Consider the following 14952-nt stretch of genomic DNA (forward strand, 5'->3'; position numbering starts at 1 on the left):
CCCTCCTGATGACCTGCCTTCACACATGCCACCCCTGTGGAATGCCCATGCCAGGCCACTTCCTTCTTCCCTGTGCCACATTCATCTCTCTGAAGACTGCTCATGGGAATCTCTCCAGACCCAACCCTCTCAATGCTTCATTTGAAGTCTGCACTTGGCCCTAAGCATCCTGGGCTCATTGAGCTCAGGGTGTGTGTGTGTGTGTGTGTGTGTGTGTGTGTGTGTGTGTGTGTGTGTGTATCTGCTTTGCATAGTTTGCAAAAGCCTTTCACATTCTCACTCATGACTCCCGTAAAGCAGCCAGAGCAGTAAATGTTTCTCCCATTTACAAATGAGAAAACTGAGCCTTGGAGAGTTTACATGTCTTGAAATTCAGGCAATTTGCTGTGGGAACAAGGATGGCTGGGACTGGACACCAGCTCTTCTGGTTCTAAGTCCAACACCCTTTCTCAGCCTGGGCATAGGGCCTGTCTGTGCACTTAGACAGGTTGTTCTCTCACTCGATCCAAATGAACTGCAGGCAGAGGCCATTGCACTTGTTGCCTGGTCTTGAACTCCTGCCCCTTTGCTTGGAGAACTTACACTCTGGCCAAGCCACAGAGCATGAGTCCTCTTTTAATGCTGTGTTCATCCTGTAATATCACTGATCACAACTATAATCAAACCACCCTTTGCCATTAGTATTTAACACCACAAGTTCTATGAGGGCAGGGGCCCTATCTGTCTTGTTTATCATTGTATCATCAGTGCCAAGTTCTATACTCAATATATTTTTCTTGAATGCATGAATGAATAAGTGAATGTTTCCTGTGCCTTCTCAACCACTGCCTGGGCTCTTATGCTCAAATCACCAAGCACCTGTATTAGCAATGTTGGTATTCATCCGACTTTAAGGCCCTTACTACTGTATACCCCTTTGAGATGAGCACCTGTGTTTGCCACACACCATTAAGTTCAGGATGAAGTCCAGCCTGGGACCAGCACCACCATCAGGACATTTCCTCCAGCCCAGGTTCTGCCTGGCCCCTCCCTACCTGCTCTCCCTTCCTGGCCCTTGCCTCCCCCAACTCTGGGTACCAGCACACCCCATGTCTAAGGCCTCTCAAATCAGGATCCTCTGTGGCTCCTTCTAGGACCCAGCCTCATGGTATGCACAAAACAGATTCTCAGTGGATGATGACAAATAATGAACTCTTTATTCCTTTTGGAAGTCAGACTTTTCATATGTCTCATAGACATGAATGGAAAACACAGCTAATTGGTAAATAGGAAAATATGCTTCTCTTTTCCAGTAATGTGCCTACTCTTGCCGATGTTAAAAAATGTCAGCCATCAGAGAATACATCAGTGGTAAACAATATCTCTTGAATGATTACCCTGGAAAGAAACCTGACTCTAAGCTCACATATAATGTGAGCCAGGTCAAGAGGACCACTAGGATATTCTCCCAGAGCAGCTTGTCCTGCCTAGGTGAGTTTTCCATTAAGAAAGGGAAACAAAATGCCATGACAGGTACAGGAACACACACACACACACGAACGCATACATATAGCATGTATTGGTTTAGCCTGGCAGAGTGGTTTGGGACATAGGTTTTGGAGTCAGACAGAATAGGGTTTAATTTCTGCCTCTAATTTTTCCTAAGTAGTTTATCTTAAGCAGACTACTCCTCTGACTTTGTTTCTCATCTATAAACAAGGGTAATAACACTTACCTTATAAGGTTGTTGGGAGAATTAAACGAGATAGATAAACAACGCTCCGGGAATGCAGTAAGGAGCAGAGAAGTAGTGGCTGTTATTAGTATCAGAACAGGACTTTTAACATTTTAAAGCTGAGTATGCAAATGTTGGAATAATGCAGAATGAAGAGGGCAGGGAAGGGGACCTGGGGAGAGGTAAGCTCAGAGCTGGTTTCAAGGTAAGAAAATGGTTTGGAAGAGCAAAGTGAGGAGGGTGTTTGAGGTGGGAATGGGGGCCTGTGAGGACACAGTAAGGAGCGGGCTCAGCTCCAGGTCCCAGCTCTAGCTGTGATCACTGCTGAGTAGTTCCAGGAGGCAGTCATGCATTTCCTCTGAATCTTATGCAATTACTTATTGGTGTGTTGTTGTTGTTGTTTTTAACTTTCCACTGAAGTAGCTTTGGACCTTCTGCCCAGCAGCCGGTGAGGCTCTGGCGGGTGCCAGGCTGACTGGTGAAGACACTCTGCCCTTGAACATACCCTTCAACCCTGCCATTGTCTCCTCTTACTCAAGGCTCAGTGGGACACAGTTTGTTACTGAGGTCAGGGAGCAGCAGGCATCTCTAAAGTTCACCTGGAAGGGCAGGTTTCATCTTGTCTTCCGTCTTTCAATTTTAACAAGCCAGATGAAATCTTTCCGTGTTCCAAAGCCTCTCTTACTTGGGGGAAAAATCATATTTAAGGACTTGCTATTCCAACGGTGGTCCTTAGAGCAGCAGTGTCACCAGGAGCTTGTTCAAAAGTCTGATTTCTGGTCCCACTCCAGACCCACTAAGTCAAAATCTCTGAGTGTAGTTCCCAAGAACTTGATGTTTTGGCCCTGGCTGGTTTTTCCCAGTGGTCAGAGCATCAGCCCTTGGACCAAAAGGTTGCAGGTTAGATTCCTGGTCTAGGGCATGAAACCCGCAACCAAACCATGTGTCCTGTTTCTCTCTCTCTCCCCTCTCCCTCCCATTCATTCTGTGTAAAAAAATCAATGGAAAAAAAATATCTTCGGTGAGAATTAAAAAAAAAAAAAAAGAATTGATGTTTTGAACAACAAGCTCTCCAGGTGATTCTCATGCACATTAAGTTTGAGAAGCACTGATTTAAAGACAAGCTTAGATACACCAGCCTCTCTTGAGCTTACTTGCAGTATCTGTAGTTACCTTTAGCCATGTGATTTTAAAAAAAGCCTTTCCTTTGCTAAATCCTTTGTTTCAAAACTTAGAAGATTTTTAGAATTCCACTGTGGATCAGCTAAGAGTAAGTATAATATAAATTGAGCTTTAGATATTTGGACTGACCTACTATATCAATTAGAATTCTTGGATTGCAAACAAAGGAAGTGAAATCTTACTATTTTAAACACAAGAGAGATTTAGTAGAGGATACAGGACCACGTATAGAATCAGAAGAATCAGCGTCAGAATGACGGGGAACCCAGGCAGGCCCCTGGTAGCAGGAACCAGTGGATGGTCTGAATAGGAAGCTGCTGCAGGGATTAGGTGACTCCAGTGGCTTTCCATCCAAAACGCCAATTCCCAAGAGAGAATCTGATTGGTCAAGTTATAATCACATGCCAAGCCTTGGCCAAAGGAAAGCAGAACTGCTTGACCAATGGTCCCAGAGCCCCTCTAAGACTACACACAGTGGGTACTGGATGGTTCCTCAAAGCAAAATCAGGTGCAACTCCCAGACATGAATGGGTGGAGCCAACAGGCAAGACAGGGGATGCGCCCTGCCTCCCCAGGCTGGCTGGGTTTGACTGGACATCAGTAGGAGCCATCCAGATGTGTAAACCTTAAGAGAGATGAAAGGAAATGTGGAAGTTTTCTTAGAGAGGCTGGGCAAGTTCAAAAGCTAGGAAAAACAGAGCGGAGACAACACTCTGATTGTTAGACAACAATCAGACAACACTCTGATGATTAGGTGTAGTTCGGTAATGACTTCAAGAAGCCCAGCTCTGAGAAGCTGGCAGGGGCAGAAGCACCGCATGCTCCTGAGAGAGAGGGAGGGAGGGAGGCAGAGGTTCAGAGAGGTGTCTGTGAGAGACGGCCACAGAGAATACAGACTCTGCTGCGAGTGCAGGCCTCTCCAACACACACCTGTAATGTGAGCATCCCATAAGAAAGGACATCACTCCCTCAGGATGACATGGGGTGGTGCTGGGCTGGGGTGGCCAGGGGCCACAAAAGGAGGCCTCTCAGTTACTTTGGGGCTACAGGTGTGTGCCATGTGACAGCAAGAATCCGAAAGAGGCAACCTTACCAGCATGTTGTAGAGACAATCCCCACACTGTCAGTGTGTAAGGCCTGACAGACCTTGACATTTTTAAAGAGAAATGTTGAAAATATAAACTTCTATTATAAGATAAAAACTGATCACAGCTTTTGAAACCCAATTAAAGACACTAGAAAAATTTACAAAAAAGTGGAAAAATCACTAGCACTTCATGATCAACTATTATGTGACAGGCATAATAGCAATCACTTAATGTTATATCCCATTTAATCCACAAAACAGCCCTGAAATCTCTGTTTTATAAGAAGGAGTTTAGGTGACTTGCTCATGGTCACACAGATAATATGTGGCAAAGCCAGTATTTGAGCCAGACCTGTTTAATTGCCAAGCCTATGCTAAATATTATGTTAGCAAAGTCTTTATTATTATTCAACTTACTAGCAAAATTTTCTATACAATGCCATCAGAAATAAAGCTTTTATAGTACTGAATGCATATACATTATTGTACAAATAAATATAGGGGAAAACTTGCATCTTTCTGTGGTATTTGTTTACTTTTTACACAGTAGGTAGTTGATGTACATAGTAGGCATTCTGTATATAATTGTTTAATGCCTAAACATTCACAGAGATATATATGATTAGAAATATAAAACACATATGGCTATTTTATTTGTTTAGTTATTTATTTTAATATATTTTATTGATTTTTTATAGAGAGGAAGGGAGAGGCATAGAGAGTTAGAAACATCGATGAGACAGAAACTTCAATCAGCCACCTCCTGCACACCTCCTACTGGGGATATGCCTGCAACCAAGGTATATATCCTTGATCAGAATCGAACCTGGGACCCTTCAGTCTACAGGCCAATGCTCTATCCACTGAGCCAAACCGGTTAGGACCATATATGGCTATTTTAAATTCTAATTTATTTTCATCGGCCAAGTCCAAAGGGAGCCCATCAGAAATTATATGCCTAAAATACACTTGACCAACAATGGCATAAAACACTACAAAAATCTAAAATTTCTCTAAGAAAAATTGTGAACAGTTTTCAATTCTAAATAAGGCAGAGCCAAGGGCTTAGTGTTTATTACACATGGACCCCAATGAAGTAAAGGGATATGGGGTCTATGAGAGCCAACCAATATAACTGCACCTACGGTGACAATTTATTCCCTGAGACCACCCTACCCTGTCACAAAGTCAGTGGGAACCAACACTTGAAGTTCTGAAATCATTTCAGGGAATGGGGGAGAGGAGGTGCAACAGAGAACAACAAAAGATGTAAGGCTGTAGCAAGTTTTTCGGGGGTGGAGTGGGAAATATCAATCATATTTTTGCCTCTAATAAGGCCTTCATTTAGCGGAGAAGTGAGGTAGTCTCTCTGGAATTTTCTAGAATGTTGTGATCCACAACCCAAAGAAGCGCAGCCTAAATTCTAGGCAACAGGTGTTCTCCTGAGTGCGACCTCCCCTCCTGGCCCAGCAGGGAAGGATTCCCGAACAACGATCACAACCCTTAGACAGCATTTGAATCGCATCTCCTTCCACACCAGAGCACTGACATTCCAATTTGATTATTGGGAAGCTGACAAGTTCCACCTCAGCCCATGCCAAAGGGATCCCCCTTCTCTGAGTGTTCCCCCTACTCCATCCACCCATACCTATTTGCTCCCTTAGTGGTCCTTCTGCTGTCCCTCCCCAGCCCCACCCCCAAGCCATGTAGAAAACAGTCATGCATGACCCATCTGCCTGCTCATGCCAGGGCTTAGCGTAGGGCTTTATATTTGGCTGGCTTTGAATAAAAACCTTGGAAAATGCTAAATAAAACAAATTCTAAGAATAGCAGCATAGGAGGATTCTTCGTGTCTAATTTAGGAACTCTTGCAGGCTTATGCCTTGAGGTGCAGATAAACATCTGTCTTTTGAATACCCACCACAGATTAGAAGTGTATAAGCAAAGTGTCTGGCACTTAGTAGGCTCAATAAATATTGGTTGAATGAATGAATACATTAACTGAAGAATGCATGCCAGGAAAGGAAAGTTATAATAAGCATTTCAGCAGTTCTCAAACCAAGAGAAAAAGTCAATAGTGAGAATATAAATGAACACATTACACCAAGAAAGTCATTAAAAATCCACAAAGTTCGAGGACAACTAAAAACCTTCTGTATATCACACCAGTATCATTATATGATATTATCAGCATATCAGGGCAGGTGCCTTTTAAAATTTCTCAAGTTATCTTAACTTTTAAAATGATTGGTATTTTTGTGTTTGTTTGTTTTGTTTTTTTTAAAGAAGAGGCCCCATTCATGGGGAATTTTGAAATAAGATTTAACTATAAACAAGTGTGCTTTAATTCCCTCCTTCTAGATGACAAAGGTCAGACTACTTTCCAAGGTTGGGTTTTCTTTAGTGCAGAAGATGTGCAAATTGGGAATTAAGCGATAAAGTCAGACCTCCTCGTCGGGAAGCACGGCCTCTCTGCTTTTTAATAGGCCTCTTTTCCATTTGGTTTGAGAGAAAGTGGACCAATTATTTTAGAATCCCTTAAAGGAAAAGGTATCCATAAATTAAGCTACAGTCCTCTCCTCATTTCCCAGAGAAATTAAATTCTTACTTTAAATCACATGGCACAGAACCAGATGAAACTCTTCTGGGTGTTATAAAAGACAGACACGGCAGCACAGAATTTTAGAGCTAAAAAGATAAATAGAAATAGATATAAACACACACCCCACTAGCAAAATTCAATAGAAGATCAAAGCTAAACTCTCTCCTTCACAGAGCTCCTGTTCAGATTTTTTTCCCTCTCTGCACCATAATCTGAGTCTCAGATACTTTCGTTCCTATTCAGTCTCAAGATCAAACAGCTCACACACATCTGCTGGGTTAGTTTTTTTCTTTTAAAAGGCATTCAATAATTGATGCGGGTGAGGGGGGAAGAGGAGTTTGAATATCAACATAAAGGCAACAGCAAAATACACCATCACAATCCTGCCCATGGAAATGAGGGGCCCACTGGGGGACGTGTGCATGTGAGGTTGCATGTTTGTGAGCAGTGGTATTAACCTGTTACAAAGAAAATGTTCTCAGAATACTTGCCCAACCATTTAAAATCACCTTTAAAAAAAATTTTTTTAAAGTGCTTTATTGCATCCCTCTTCAAATGGAATCCTGCCCCTGAACTTTTTTGAGAGCTATAAGGTCACAGGCCTGACCTTGGGAAGCACGCTGTCTCATGCAGGAGCTATGTATGTACATATATGTACAAGTAGAACAGAGGCCAAATGACTACTAGTCAACAGGAATCTTTTGTGGAAGTGCAGGGCAACAAATGCTGGACAAGGCTTCCTGGAGGAAGTGGCATTCAAACAGGGCTTTGAAGGATACATGGGTTTTATTAGAGAAGTAGACACCCTATATGGCAATATTGTATTTATTTATTCTACACTTCATCTTTCCTCTAGCTCTGGTTACTCTCTCTCTCTCTCCACCCATTCCCAAATACAATCCTCTGTTTTCTAAACAATAAGATTTAGCAGTATTTTAAGAAACAGATGCAGTTTTTAAAAAGCCATGTCCACCGATGAAATATCAAAATAACCTGTGAAGCACCTTGTCTAAATGAGTCCCAAGAGACAAAACTTCATAGTATGTTCTACTACCTTCTCTTTGGGTGACATAGTTTCTCCTCCAAAATCCATGAGTTCTATTTGAGGGCCTCAGTCCTGGTCTCTACCCTCTCACAGCCCATTGTATTAGTCAGGTTAAGTAATGCTAGCTGCTGGAACATATAGCCCCCAAATCTCAGTGGTTTAATGAAATAAAAGTTTATTTCCTGCTCAAGCAAAGTCTAATACTAACCAACGGTTCTCCTGGGTGACTTTGCATCAGCCCTTATGACTCAGGCTGTTTCCACCTGCCACTAACTTGGAGTGTGACCTTGGGCAAATCACTTCCCTTCTGTGGACTTCAGAGTCTTCATTTATAGGATGGTGTTAATAGCTCTTACCCACTAACCTTATAGGATTATTGTGACTATCAAATGCCAAATAAACAATAACTATAAAAGTAGTTAACTTTTATTAAATTATTACTATTCAAAGACGCTGTGCTATGTGTGATAAGCATTATTTTATTTAATCCTCATAACAGCAGTGTCCCAAAAGTCCTACCACTATTATTACAATCATTAAATGGGTTGTTTTTTGCATTTATAAGTGAGACTTTATTGTAAAAGAATATTCCTTGGACATATCAAGCATACTCCCACCTCAGGACCTAAACCCTCTTTCAGGGGGCTCTGCCACAGTTATCAATGTGGCTTATGTTCTCCCTTCATTCAGGCCTCTAGCCTATGTCATCTTCCCAAAGAGGATGTCCCTACCCACTCTGTGTATCCAAAGTACCACCCCACCCCCATCATCCTTCTTTATCTTCTGACCCTGCTTGGTTGTTCTTTATCGCATTTTAAACCCCGACATACGGGGAATTTATGTAAGTATTTACTGTCAGTTTTCCCCAATTAGACGATAAGCTCCATGAAAGCATTCACTCCTATACCTCCATTGTCTAAGACAGGGCTTAGCACATAGTAGGTGCTCACTAAATACTGGTTGAGTCAATATGATCCAATTCTTATTTTATGCTGCAAATAAATGCGGTGACAGGATGCTTTGTTAGCTGACTTTTCTTTATCTGCAAAGGAGCTGTATCGAAAACACAACTGCAGTATTCAGAGGGCTCTGAGTCTAAAACATTGGCCCCTCCCAGCTAAGGGTGGAGAAATCTACCAGCTGCAACCTGTCAGTTCTCTCCTGGCGAAAGGTTAGAGAGGGAGCATGCTCTCTTCCAGCCAATTCCCAGGCATCTGGGTCTCCTGGGCAAGCCTTAATCAAGTTATCATATCTAGCCAGTGTCTCCTGGATCCCGTCACTTCTGAATGAGAAAAAATTTGCAGACAAATTTCTAGCAGCAGGAAATTGGTGCTCTCCTGCAAGGCTGCCTGAAAAGCACCTGCAGCAGCAGCAGCCTCCCTCCCACTCCTGCTGGGAGGCAGCTTCAAGCCTCTGGCTTTGGGACTACGGGTTCTCTGCCCATACACTTCCAAACTACCTGCCACTCCGAAATACTGCTCTGGTACCAGTACTGCCCTGGGCCGGGTCCAGATGAGACATAAGCTCATGGTGACGTGTCCCTAATGGGCTTTGCTGAGTTGCTCTGGTCAACGGAGAGGGCTCTGCCCAGAAATCAAGACGCCTCTCACCACCAGCAAATCCTGCCCTCCTCATTGTCCCCACGCCAGGGGACATCTGATTAAGAGCCAGGAAAGTTCACGTCATCGTGCAAGAACCTCGTTCAGCTCTTCCAGGAAGAAGAGGCTGCCCTGGCCTCTGGGCTTTATCTATCTGTGGCCAACTATTTTCACTTTTTAGTGAAAACTGTGAGGTAGAAACAAAAAGCACTTTTTCCTTTCATCAAAAAGGAGGGTTTTTTTTTCCCCCCTTAGGAGAGAGAGTTTTGCTGGAGAAAAAGAGCCGAGAGGATAAAGAAATTGGCAGAGCTTAATGCTATAAATCTGATTAATTTACCTTGTGACACTCTCAACAAAAAAGTTAAGGGTCAGAGTCTTGCCTGAGAAGTGACCTTTCACCTGCAGCCACGGCCATCACAATGGGGGCCTGAGCCGCCTTTCACAGCTACCTGCTGCTTCCCACAATGAGATTGGACACAGTTTTCCACATGATGGAGGACACCTCCGGCGCAGGCGGCCTTTGTTCTCTCGGCCTGCAAGCAGGAAGCGGCCGGGCCACCACTTCACCTTCCAGCGTTCGCACGGGATCAGACAAGAGCGGGCATCCTGGGACCGAGGGGAAGGAAACTGACATATGGAGTTCTCTCTCTGACTCGCTCCATGAACATATATTTAATAACTTATGCAATATACAAATATAAATAAGCATGGTCCTTGCGCTAAAGCAGGGGTGGCGAACGTCTGGCCCGAGGGCCGTGTGAGGCCCGCGCAATCATTTGGTCTGGCCCTACCAAGGCATTAGGGGTGAGTTGATTAAATGTTTGACCAAATAGAGCAGGCTAATTTTTAAAGTGATAATTTTGTAAGGCCTGCGAATGATGTTATACATTTCCCAATGGCCCTTGGCAGAAGAAAGGATCCCCTCCCCTGTCCTAAAGCAACACAAAGGGTGATGTCATTAACTAAAATAGGACACAGCCAATACTTGGCTCATGGGAGGTTCTCGATGCAGTTCTCAGGGTGAATGATTGAAGGAACTGGGAGAGCACTTTGTACAAAGGAAGATGCGGGAGAGACGGAGCCTGGAATTCCCAGACCAAGGAAACACAGAGAATGAGCTTCATGTCCATCTCTTAAATGACACCAATACACATAAAGGATGCAGAATCAGGTGACCCTCCCTCTTCTTCCATTTTTTCATTTTTTTAAAAAATCTCATGAGGCATAAACAGCGTACACAGGGGCCCCTGTCCTGGCGGCTCTCTCTGGGAACGCGCAGCCCCACGTAGGCCACGTTCAGAGATTTCTCTGCCCCTGCACGTTGCCGCGTCATGTTGCCAGCACTCCTTGCAGCTTTCTAGTTTTGCGTTTCATCTCAGCTTCAGCAGGATGTATCAATAAAGGGGTACATCTGGCAGAAGGGCATAACGAAATGGGAACCAGACTCCCAGTCAAGCGCCACCTAGAGCTGTTTATCCGTAGAATTAACCTTTTGTTCAACATTTGTTTTGTGCTGGGCTGGTGCTGTGTTTTTAAATTTACATTTCTCCCAGTCTCTTCTAAAGGTACCCAATTTTTGCTGATTCAGGACTTCACATGCCTGGCAGAAGGCCGTTCCAAACAGCTGACAGCCTTGGAGGCTTGAAAACCCTCCCGTGGGCAGTCGAATCAGGTTCCCCGTAGATTTATGAAGCCACAGATGGGCCTGGTGGGCTCATGTGAGGATCCCAGGCAGGCCCAACCCCCATCTGCACACTGAAGTTGTGTCTAGACAGAAGGCTAGGCACAATCACCTTCCAAATTCACTTTGAAACAGCTCAAAGTGTGAAGTGGATTTATAGCCACTGGAAGGCCTATAGCATGCAGTCGAAACAGCAGGGAGTATTCAGGATGAAAGATGGAAAGGGAAGGAAGGAAGGAAGGAAGGAAGGAAGGAAGGAAGGAAGGAAGGAAGGAAGGAAGGAAGGAAGGAAGGGAGAGAGGGAGGGAGGAAGGGAGGGAGGGAGGGAGGGAGGGAGGGAGGGAGGGAGGGAGGGAGGGAGGAAGGAAGGAAGAAGCACTTATCAGAGAGAGTACATGCCAAATTAGCACCGAACACGTGATTCCTCCATGACTGGTCTGAGTGTTGGTGATGGAGTCCCTTCTGAGTGTCACTGGCCGTGGGGTGGATTATCGCCTATGGCTCAGCTCTAAAAAGGAACAAGGAATCCTCCCAGGTCAGCCTGGAAGGGCCACTTCGATCACCTAGTACTGGACATGGTCCGAAAGGAGGTGGTGGTTGTTATTGTTGCTGTTTTGCCCGGGTTTACGTGGAAACCCAAGATATAAACCAAATCAAAGAGAACTGACTCTGGTTGAAGTAGAAGTAAGAGGTGGCCAGGAACCCACTCCCTGAGACATTTCTTCCCCCTTCTCCCACCAGCACCCCACCTCCCTTCACGTGGCCCATAAAAGACATTGAGGTTGAAACCAGGTGATCCGTTCTAAGGCCCAAGTTGGCAGAAGGTCTAGAGGAGGGTAGTGACCCATCTATGAGTTAGTGGTAACACTGGGACCAGAAACAGGTCTCCTGTCTCTCCACCACATGCTTTCCTTTACACTCCAGGCTAGGTGTGTGCACGGCATCCTCACCTCCTACAGAAAAGGAATGGCAACTTCTACAATTATAGGAGAAGCAAAGGGAATCAAGCTTGGGATTGGGATCCTCCCCATCCCAGGCACATATTCCCAGCTGGGAGACACGCACTGCATGTGTGAAATATCTAAAACCACCTCTAGCCCCAGATTCAGACAACCAGACTTCATCTGGGTGCCATATGTCTGGTCTTAGAGATTTCATTTTGCAGTGAAAATATAAACATCATAATAAGGGAAAAGCTAAGCTCATTTATCCAGTCAATAGTTTTTCATGAAGGCTTTACTTGTAATTTATTGATTTTTCAAAAAAGAAAAGTAAGAGAGAACAACAAAACAACAGACCCCATGTTCTCCAGGCAGCGTAGGGCCCGATGCCAGTAGTAGGCCTATCTTAAATAGAATAGAGCTTGACATGTTGAAAGATATATTTTAGTAGAGAAATCACTGAGAGAATGTTTTGAACAGATGAATAATGTGAGCAAAAGAAGTTCCCTGGCTTTTAGAAAACATCGTTTTGGAAGGTTATCCAGACTTGCAATTTAGTACCAGATGTTGGTATCTGGAGAGACCCTGATTTGACACTTAGCAAGGAAATATGAAGAAAATACAAATGGTGGTTTCAAAAAAAAAAAGTTAAAGAAAGAATTGCGGCAATGGCTCAGAATTCTGAGCAGCCCTGGAATGTCAGAAAACCAGAGTTAATTACCCAATGGGGCTCGAGTAATGTCAAGTGCAGCCTGGGTTCAGGAAGGTTCCCGAAGGGTACCTGAGGGTGAGGAAAGGGAAGGTTCTTGGGTGGGTTCCATGAGGCAGTCAGTGGCAGGGGAAGCCGGCCAGAGGGTATGGCTGGCCCTGTGATGTGGTTGCAGGGCCGAGAGGAAATGGCTCTCCCAACCTGCTATTACGGCAGCTGTGGTTGTGCCCAGCCCGACAGCAAGGCACTGGCAGAGAATACGGGAAGCTGGCTGACCCCAGCCAATAGCACAAGTGGGAACAGACAGCCATGCTCCCAAGTTCTGGATTCCAGGACACTGCGCTTGACAAATGAATACACCCATGTGCCCTGTACCCCCATCAAGACACAGAACATTCCTATCACCCCCAACATTTCTCTCATGCCCCTTCCTAGTCAATGCCCCTCCATATACTCTAGTACACACAACACAAAGCAACTGCTGATTTTATTTCTGTCATTAGCAGATTAGATTTGCTGTTGTAGAACTTTATATAAACAGAATCATACTAGGTGTCCTTTTTTGTGTCTCACTTCCTTCACTCACTATGCTTTTGAGATTCTCCTTTTTTTTCTTTCTGAGTAGTATTCCATTGTATGGATATACTACAATACCATAATGTGTTGTTTATTCATTTGCCTGTTATTGGGCATCTGGGATGTATACAGTTTTTAGCTATTAGGAATATAAATTGCTATGAACATTCCTGCTGGAGTCATTGTGTGGACATGATTTAATTCCTTTAGAGTAAATGCCCAGGAGTGAAACTGGTGGGTCCTAGGGTAGAGGCATGTTTGATTTTTAAGAAACTGCCAAGCAGATTTCCATAGCAGTTTGTTTAGAGGTTAACAAAGTATACATAGCATGGTGTTCCCTGTGCTTCTGAGCACATGAGTGACTGCACTGTTGTGAAGGGCAGGTGGGCACGTGGAGAGTCATGGTGAGCATGTTGGCCTGGCAGTCAGGACACCTGAGTCCTGTTTCTGCTGAAATATCTGGGCCTCAGTTCCTCTATCTGTTGAGAGAGGTGGTTGAACAGGTGATGTCCAAGGGTATTTCTAGTTCTGTTCCGACATAACGAATCTTCTGTTTTGTCGCTTTCTAGAAAAGTAAAATAAAGATACATTAGCTATTAATCTCTTTAAAAGCTAATATCTGATTTGTAACCCACCTATAGAGTGACTAGATTTGTCATGTAACAATTTCAGGTCCCGGGTCAATTATGACATATCCAACTGCAAGAAACAGAAAATTCCACTCAAGCTGGCTTACCCAGTAAAGAGGAGTTGTTGGTTCGTGGACCTGAAACAAGCCCAGAGGTAGAGGCCAGTGATCAGGTATGTGATGACCTGGATGCCCACTCCCCTTCTCTGCAGTTCTCTAGGCTTTGCCTCCTTTCTGTGATGGCTGCATCCTTAGTTTGGTAACAAGATAGTGGCCAGGCCTCACTTCTGTCTACAATGGAAGAAGAGAAACTATCTTTTCCAGTAGTTCTTTCTTAATAAAGAGGAAATCTTTCCCAGAAGTTCCTAGAAAACTTCCCCCCATGTCTTTTTGGCCTGCATTAGGTTACATGCCTTTCCTGGCCAATCTCTGTGGGCAGGACAATGCCCTCACTAGTGTAGACCTGGATTGCCAGGCCAGTTAGTGATTCATTAGGCTCATCAGCCTGCTAGCAAAGCAGCTATGAGGCCAGTTTCCCCTAAAGCATGAGGCTGTGTAGAGATGGTGTAGGCACCCCCGCCCCCAAAAAAATCGGGGATGGATATTAGTAGGCAGCCAGTGTCCAAAGAGAGTCCTTCTTCACAGGTATAAAGATGTACCACATGACCTTACCAAGGGCTAATGGAATTTAAGGGATAACCCAGAATATTCAAAATCAGAGATAATTCAGGAAATGTGTTAAATTAAGTATGATCACAAATACATTGAAGTTCCTTCCATCAAATATCTATTTTGATGTCTATTCTCTCATCTCCTTGAACTTGGGATGGCCTTGTTTTGACCAATAGAATGTGGCAGAAGCAATAAAGTATGTGCTCTATTTCCCAGGCTTGTAGCTTCTTCTGTTTTCTTGCAACATTCCCCACATCGTGTATGAAAACCTGGGCTAGATGACTGAATGGTAAGAGATGACACAGAGAGGAGGCCCAGCTGACAGCCAGCACTGCAGCCCTTGGATGTCAGTGAGGCATCTTAGATCCTCCAGTTCCTGTGGAGCTGTCAAATGACCTCAGTCACATGATTAACTCAGGGCAAGATCAGCAGAACTGCCCAGCGATGTCAGCCAACCCATAGAATCATGAGAAATAATGAATTCCTGTTGTCTTAAACAATTAAGTGGGATGGTTTA

At 44.2% G+C, this 14952-nt stretch overlaps 1 long non-coding RNA gene across 4 annotated transcripts in view; it reads right to left on the minus strand.

Annotated features, from left to right (window-relative positions):
* Window positions 1-11280: 11280 nt before the first annotated feature.
* The window catches only part of LOC307096279, a 56295-nt gene continuing 52623 nt past the window's right edge, over window positions 11281-14952 (minus strand). For 2 of the 4 annotated variants that reach the window (XR_013813249.1, XR_013813250.1), the window contains 2 exons: window positions 13872-14054; window positions 11281-13700 (listed from right to left, as the gene is read on the minus strand). This is a non-coding gene — a long non-coding RNA (uncharacterized lncRNA). The remainder of the gene's footprint in view (window positions 13701-13871; window positions 14055-14952) is intronic. The other 2 variants (XR_013813251.1, XR_013813252.1) reach the window with 1 other exon arrangement.

Source organism: Cnephaeus nilssonii, assembly GCF_951640355.1.
Source record: "Cnephaeus nilssonii genome assembly, chromosome: 3".
NCBI classification, from domain to species: Eukaryota; Metazoa; Chordata; class Mammalia; order Chiroptera; family Vespertilionidae; genus Cnephaeus; species Cnephaeus nilssonii.